The sequence below is a fragment of the Chinchilla lanigera genome, unplaced genomic scaffold (genome assembly GCF_000276665.1).
Source record: "Chinchilla lanigera isolate Chin_1 unplaced genomic scaffold, ChiLan1.0 scaffold00008, whole genome shotgun sequence".
Taxonomy (NCBI): domain Eukaryota; kingdom Metazoa; phylum Chordata; class Mammalia; order Rodentia; family Chinchillidae; genus Chinchilla; species Chinchilla lanigera.
In genome coordinates, this window is record NW_004955409.1 from 17,032,495 (window position 1) to 17,039,494 (window position 7,000).

General features: G+C 40.5%; 2 pseudogenes; one reads left to right on the forward strand and one right to left on the reverse strand.

Annotated features, from left to right (window-relative positions):
* Nucleotides 1-844, reverse strand: part of LOC102004250 — a 9,494-nt pseudogene extending 8,650 nt beyond the window's left edge.
* A 756-nt stretch (nucleotides 845-1,600) lies between these two features.
* On the forward strand, nucleotides 1,601-6,596 carry LOC102004574 (annotated as a pseudogene).
* The last annotated feature ends 404 nt before the right edge of the window (nucleotides 6,597-7,000 follow it).

A 7,000-nucleotide genomic window follows, 5' to 3' on the forward strand; every position in this document is an offset into this window, starting at 1 on the left:
GAAGCAATTCTTCACATAATTGATGAACTTGGCTTCCACTTTGGGAAGAGAACCACCTTTTTCTGTACTTGCTTTCATTTTTGCTTTAATGTCTTCTATGGAATTAGGTCCTTTGGGTGTTTTAGGAGTCTTTTCCTGTTTTTTAAAGGATTCCTGGCCTTTAGATCTTGGTGTTGGTGGTTTTGAGTCTTTTCCATTCTGGTTTGATTTTTGTGCATTTTTAGCTGGAGTATCTCATATCAGTTTCTTCACTGCAGCTTTCTCTTCAGTTTCCACCTCATCAAAATCATTGTCATCATCTTCATCATCACCCTCATCCTCATCATCCTCATCTTCATCTTCATCAGCAGCAAGTTTTACTTTTTTCTGTGGAACCTTGCTACCACTTCCAGGGGCAGATTGCTTTCCAGATGTACTTAAGAGTTTTACATCCTCTTCCTTCTCATCATCTGACTCTGCATCTTCCTCCACAGCTACTAAGTGCTGTCCACTAATATGCACAGGCCCTGAACCACACTTCAACCTTAAGACAACAGGTGGTGTAATTTCAAAGCCTCTAAGGGAAACTGTTGGCTGTACAGACATTTTTAAAGCTGCCAGTGTTACTTTAATTGAACTGCCTTCGTAATTCATTGCCTCTGCTTCAACAATGTGCAGTTCATCCTTTGCACCAGCCCCTAAACTGACTGTTCTTAATGACAACTGCTGTTCATTTTCATCATTATCCACCTTAAAGTGGTAATCTTTGTCGGCCTTTAGTTCACAACCAAAGAGATAGTTCGGGGGCCTCAGGGGGTTCATGTCCATATCCACTGAATCTTCCATGGAGTGGTGGCACACACTTAGGTGGGAGAGAACGTGGACAGAAGCGAATGAGTACTGCTCCAGAGAACAGACGCGCAGGACGGACTCACGCCAGCTTCTCTATTTTTTAAAATCTATATCTTCTCCAGATCCACTAATCATGCCCTTCATTATGGTCATTAGCACTGTATGTATCTGATAAATTATTTCTGATTTGGTTTTCTCTGTAGCCTCACTCATGTGCTTTGTCACATCCATTATTACCACTTCAGAGAGTCTAAGGGTAGCTTTTGGTTATTCCACCAGCTTTATCCCTGGGATTGGTGAGCTGAAAGTCTGCTGTTGCATCTTGCTTTTCTGTCTTCTAATTTTTTTTTTCAGTTTAGTTCCTGTGTTGATGCTTGTAAACTTTTATGGTAGGTATTCTTATTAGTAGTATTGAGAACCCTTAGAAAATTACTTTTTCTGAGATGTCTTCCAGGTGTAGCTTGTTTTGGGTATTGAGTCTGCTGCAAGACTGTACCTCTTCAATTTATTGGAGATGAGAAATTACTGTCTATTTTGCCTAGATCCTGGTTCTTTGGCACTGGCTTTTGGTATTATTTATGACCCCTGGGAAATCTCAGTTTTGGCATCTGAGGAAGAACAACTGATTAGAACAGTTATGTCATCTTTGATAAAGTGGTATAATTAGCAATAGCCATAGCATCAAACACAGTGTAGAAGATGACAAACTGTGATAATTAATTTGCCACCATTAACCGTATGAACAAGATTTGTAGTTATGTAAGAAAATATGGCCATGCACTTTTGCTTTTGCATTGGTGAGGACCTGCCCCACATAGAAAACAGGTAAGGAACAATCTGAAATTCAATTCATGAAGAGGATAAAAGTGGTATGGTGCACGCCTGTAATCCCAGCACTCAGGAGGCTGAGGCAGGGGGATCATTGTGAGTTTGAGGCCAGCCTGGGCTACAAAGTGAGCTCAAGGCCAGCCTGAACTGCATAGTGAGACTCTGTCTCAAAAGAAAAAAGAAGTGGTAATAAATAGGTTATCTTCCAGAACAAAGCTCATTTGAGGAAATTTCACATGAAATCAGCATTGAAATTTATTACCTACTCCTATCACAATGTAATCTACCAAAAATCTTCTTAGGTGTTCACCTGTGAAATAATACTAAGGTAATTTCAAAATGTCCCGCAAAGAAGTGACAGCTTCCTAAAATTACAAGAGTTGCAAGCAGAGACAAAGAAGTTTTGAAACATTGTAAGACAGTGTTAAAACAAGAGAAAAGTAACTGTAATGTCTGGTTTTTATTGGTGTTGCTGTAGCTGAGGTAAAACAATCTGATCAGACTGAGGGTGCCTATAAGAAAGCTATGGAACTATAGCCAGACCAATTACTAGCTTGGTGGGGGTGGAGGGGAGCAAACCTGCATGAGAAATGTAATCAAATCAGTGTGATTTACCAGGTATTTATCAAAAGCTCTTAGATCTTTATGAAAGTGTTGACAAAGTGGTGTGCTGCCTGTAAGAAACTTGGGGATCTGTGTCACCAAGAAACGAAAAACCTACAGCTTGCTTGAACTTGGCACAAATTGATTAAGATAAGACAGGAAGAAAGTACAGACAACCAAGAACTTCACCAGCTATGGAGGAAATTGACTCAGTTGCTGGCAGAGAGTATAGAAGATCAGAATAATGAAACCCAGCAATTTCTTTTGACTAAATTTGAGAATGCACTGCGCTTATCAGATCAGATTCCTAGTGAAGACCACGAACTACTTCATAGGCATTTTATTCAGTGTTTATTCAAATTTCCTCATGAGACTGCTAGGTAGAAGGCCTGTGAACGAATGATAAACATCCATCCCACCATACAGAATCCATTGGAAGTGCTTTGTTTGCATTTATGTGAGTCAGGATATGTTACTGATGAGGGACAGCAGTATTTTTGTAAACTAGTAGAGATGAGCTAAAAAAGTACTCCAGGGCTCATGGGCACAGGCATTAAAGCATTATAAGATAAAAAAGTATGAAGATGATGTCAGCAACCTAACAGAGGGTTAAAGGAAAGCCCTCTCTGCACAGATGGATGGTATTATCTGGCAGAAACCCAAGCCAACATGCATAGACCTAAGGAAGCTGTTCTTTGATGGAGTTAAGCTCTGAAGAACATAGATAATCCCAGTTTGCCTGGTGGCAGTCTTCATTAGAAGATCCTTGTCTTTGGTTGAAACCAGAGGCTTGGATTAAACTCTCAGATTCCGAATCTTCAGAGGAAGCAATTCATACTCTTGATCAGGTTTCAGATACAAATAATGTCCCAGGACTTTTGGTTCTCAAACCTTAGCCTGTCTGAACAAAGGGTCATTAGATGAGGCTGCAAAGATTATGGAAGACCTTCTCTTGTCTCACCCCATCATAGCTGAAGCTCATGGCCTTGAGGCTTTGATTAATTTTACCAAAAAGGACTATCTACAAGCAGAAAAATGTTTCCAGAGAGCGACTGAGAAAGATACTGAAGTTGCTGAATATCATACCAGCTTGGGTTAACATACTGGTTCATGGGTGAAGAAACAAGAAAAGAGAAAATAAAGCTTCTTATCTACTTTCCGGAGGCTGGAAGACTGGATACATACATGGCAAAGTTTTCTGCTCTTTAGGTCATTATTACAGAGATGTAGTAGGAGAGAAAAACAGCCCATGGATATTACAGGAAAGCTTTTGAATTAGATGACACTTATACTGAATCTGGAGCTGTAGCAGTTGACCTAAATGTGGAGCTTGAAGACAGGGAAACTGCCTTAAGATCTTAACTATAATCAGAAGGCAAGTTCTGGCATGGCAAATGGGCCTGGCTTACACGAGGACTGTACGTCCTGAAAGCTGGTGAGCATTCTCAAGCAGTATCTGATTTACAGGAAGCATTAAGGGCAGAGCCAAAGGATTTCAATTCTTGGGAGCCATTAAGAGAGGCACACTTAAACAGAGGTAGCTACACAACAGCATTGAAGTCCTTTACAAAAGCTAGTGAGCTGAACCCAGAGTCTACATACAGTATGTTTAAGGTTACAGCAGTACACCAAATCCTAGGCAAGTGTAAGGAGGCCATAGCTCAATACCAGCTGATCATTAAAAAGAAAGAAGATTACGTGTCTGCTTTGAAAGGTTTGTGTGAATGCTATTTTATGATAGCAAAAGTAGTTTTAGTTAGTTATCTTGATGGGAAAGCTGTAGACTACATAGAAAAAGTACTGGAATATTTTACTTGTGCTCTGCAGCATCAAACTGGTATGCCTTTGGAAGCTAGTTGGGGATGCTCACACCATTCTCTATGCTGTTTCTCCATCTAAAGTGAATGGTAATGTTCTAGGTGTCCTTCTAGGTCAGAAAGGAGGGAAACAAGTGTTAAAGAAAATTGAGCTGCTCTATCTTAGAGCAAGGTGTTATGGTCATGCATTAAAACCGATGTCTATTTCCAGTGTGTGGTATGATCTTGTAATTAATTATTGCCAAGCACAGCATTTAGCAGAAACAGGCAGTAATATGAGTGACCATAAAAAGCTGCTGGAGAAATCTTTGCACTGTCTGAAAAAGGCAGTGAGACTCGACATTAATAATCACTTATCCTGGAATGCTCTTGGTATGGTTGCATGTTACAGTGGTATTGGAGACTGAGCCCTTGCTTGGCACTGTTTCACCAAATAAAGCCAGTCAGAACAAATTAATGCTGTCACGTGGACCACCGTGGGAGTGTTATACCTTGCAAATAAAAATATTGAGCAACCTCATGAAACTTTCAAAATGGCTCAATCCCTTGATGCATCTTATTTAATGTGCTGGATTGGACAATCTTTTATTGCAGAGACAGTTGGAAGGTATGACACTGTGGATCTCTTCAGGCACACTATACCATTCCACATGCATACTGAGGGAACAATGGTGTATGCATATCGGGTCTGCACAATATTGCAAGATAAAAGCAACAGAGAAACAGAGCTGTACTAGTACAACATCCTCCAGATGAACGCAATTCCAGCAGCACGAGTTGTTCTGTGTAAACACGTGGAAAGAGTTCAGAATGATGCTCCAGCTTTCACAATGTTGGGTTACTCGAGTGAACACCTGCAACTGGGAGAGGAAGCAGCAGACGCATACCAAAGGGCAATGTTGTTACAGTCTGCAGAAGACCAAGATACATACAGTGTTACCATGAGAAGTTATGGCAGAATGTTATGTTCCATTGGTGAATCCAGGTTTTTAAGTTAACATCCCTTGAAGAGTTAGAAGGCATCATGGGTTTTACATTGGCTTTATTTCTGAAGGGGCTGTATGCAGAGAGCAGCAAAGCCTATGAGACAGCCTTGTCTGTTCTTGAATGAGAGCAAAACAAAGCCCATATCTTAACAGCTCTGGCAGTAACGGAATATGAACAAGGAAAAATGTATGTAGCCAAGTCACTGCTATTCAAATGCTCTATTTTAAAGGAACAAGCCACAGAAAGCCTTCAAACCCTCTGTGCTCTAGGGTTGTGGATGGAGGGTGCTACATTGTCAAAAGCAGCACTTAATGAGCTACTGAAGCATATCAAACACAAAGAGACTATCCGAGGTGCCTTCTGACTTCAGCAACCTATGAACTGCAGGTTGCAGCTGTGAAGCTGTTCACAGTAACCGACCTGACCCAGCTCTTTGGGCTCTGTTGTCCCGCGTTGTTGCTCCGTGCAATGCAAGGGAGGTGCTGTAGCAGGAAATGTGGCTCATATTCTTGATTCAGATCATGGAAAGAAGGCATTACTGTACACTGCAGTGAGTCAGTTGGGAATGGGAAGCAGGTCAGCAGATAATGAAAAAAATACTGCACTGAAGACCGTTCAGAAGGCAGCTCTCCTCTCGGGGTGACCCGGCTGTCTGGGCTGGGCTGATGGCAGCCTGTCATGCAGATGACAACCTGGCTCTTGTGAACAACACTCGGCCAAAGAGGATGGATTTGTACTTGGCACTGTTATCTACTGTTTCTGCTTTAATTAAGAATAAATAATTTCTTGAAAATTACAAGCAATCTCTTGAAAAGTGGTGTCTCTCACAAGCTGTCACTGGTCTACTGTAAGACACAGAAATAATAGCTGAGGCTGAATCTCTCTGTATGAAGACCTTAAAAAGTAACCCGGATCAATCAGCTGTTATCTTACTTTTGAGACAAGTTCAGTGTAAATCACTCCTAGAATCACAAAGGCCACTCCCAGATGCTGTACTTGATGAACTGCAAAAAACAGTCATACCCAGCTCCACCTTCATTGCAGCTTGGCCGTGGTGGCACAAGTGTATCAGCCTCAAGAAATGATGAGTGCTGCAGAGATATGTTGCAGAAAGAGTCCACCACTGGCATTCCAGCAAGGCAGTTGGAACAGGAAGCTCTCAAGTCTTTTGAAACTAGCACTCCTTGCACTAGAAGTATGCATGGTTACTATAGTCAGTGATTGTTGGCCATCCTTGGTCCAAGAGGCTGCAGCTGAGGTCTTGAAACTTTTGCTTTTGTCCACTGGCTGTTCTTTCCCAAGCTTTATTACAATTCAGCCATAAAATAGGGGCAAGAGAGACATGGCAACTTTTGGAGAGAGTGTTGTGTCAGCCTGGGTATCCCAAATCTGTTTTATTGGCTGCATGTTGGTACCTATTGAGACATCTCTATGCCATAATGACTATGAACTTATTGACATGTTGGTAAAAAATGTTGAAACTCAAGAGATACAGGAGCACTGGAACTGAATCAGAGCTTGTTCTCATAATAACAATTGATTGTTCTATAATGAAGCAAAGAAATAGTTAAAAGAATGAAGCAGCAAATCAAGACTTTTACCCAAAGCAACATATTTTAAAACTACAGTCATTCATACTTTTTCTTTTTTTTAATCTGAGGAAGCTGAAGTTCTTAAATTAGGGCTGTAATTTTCCATTGACTTGTAATCAGATTTTAACCAGAAAACATCTCAGATTTGGAAGCTTACAATGAAAAGAAAACCATGATTCTTTTAGTTGTTCTAGAATTGTTTGTAAATCATTATTTTTTGCATCTTGCATGGTGCGTAATAGGATATCAGTTGCTGTTAATGCCTTACAGTAAAGTTTTTATAGCTTTTCTTTCTTTCTTTTTTTCATCTTTCTTTCTTTCTTTTTTCATTCTTCTTTCTTT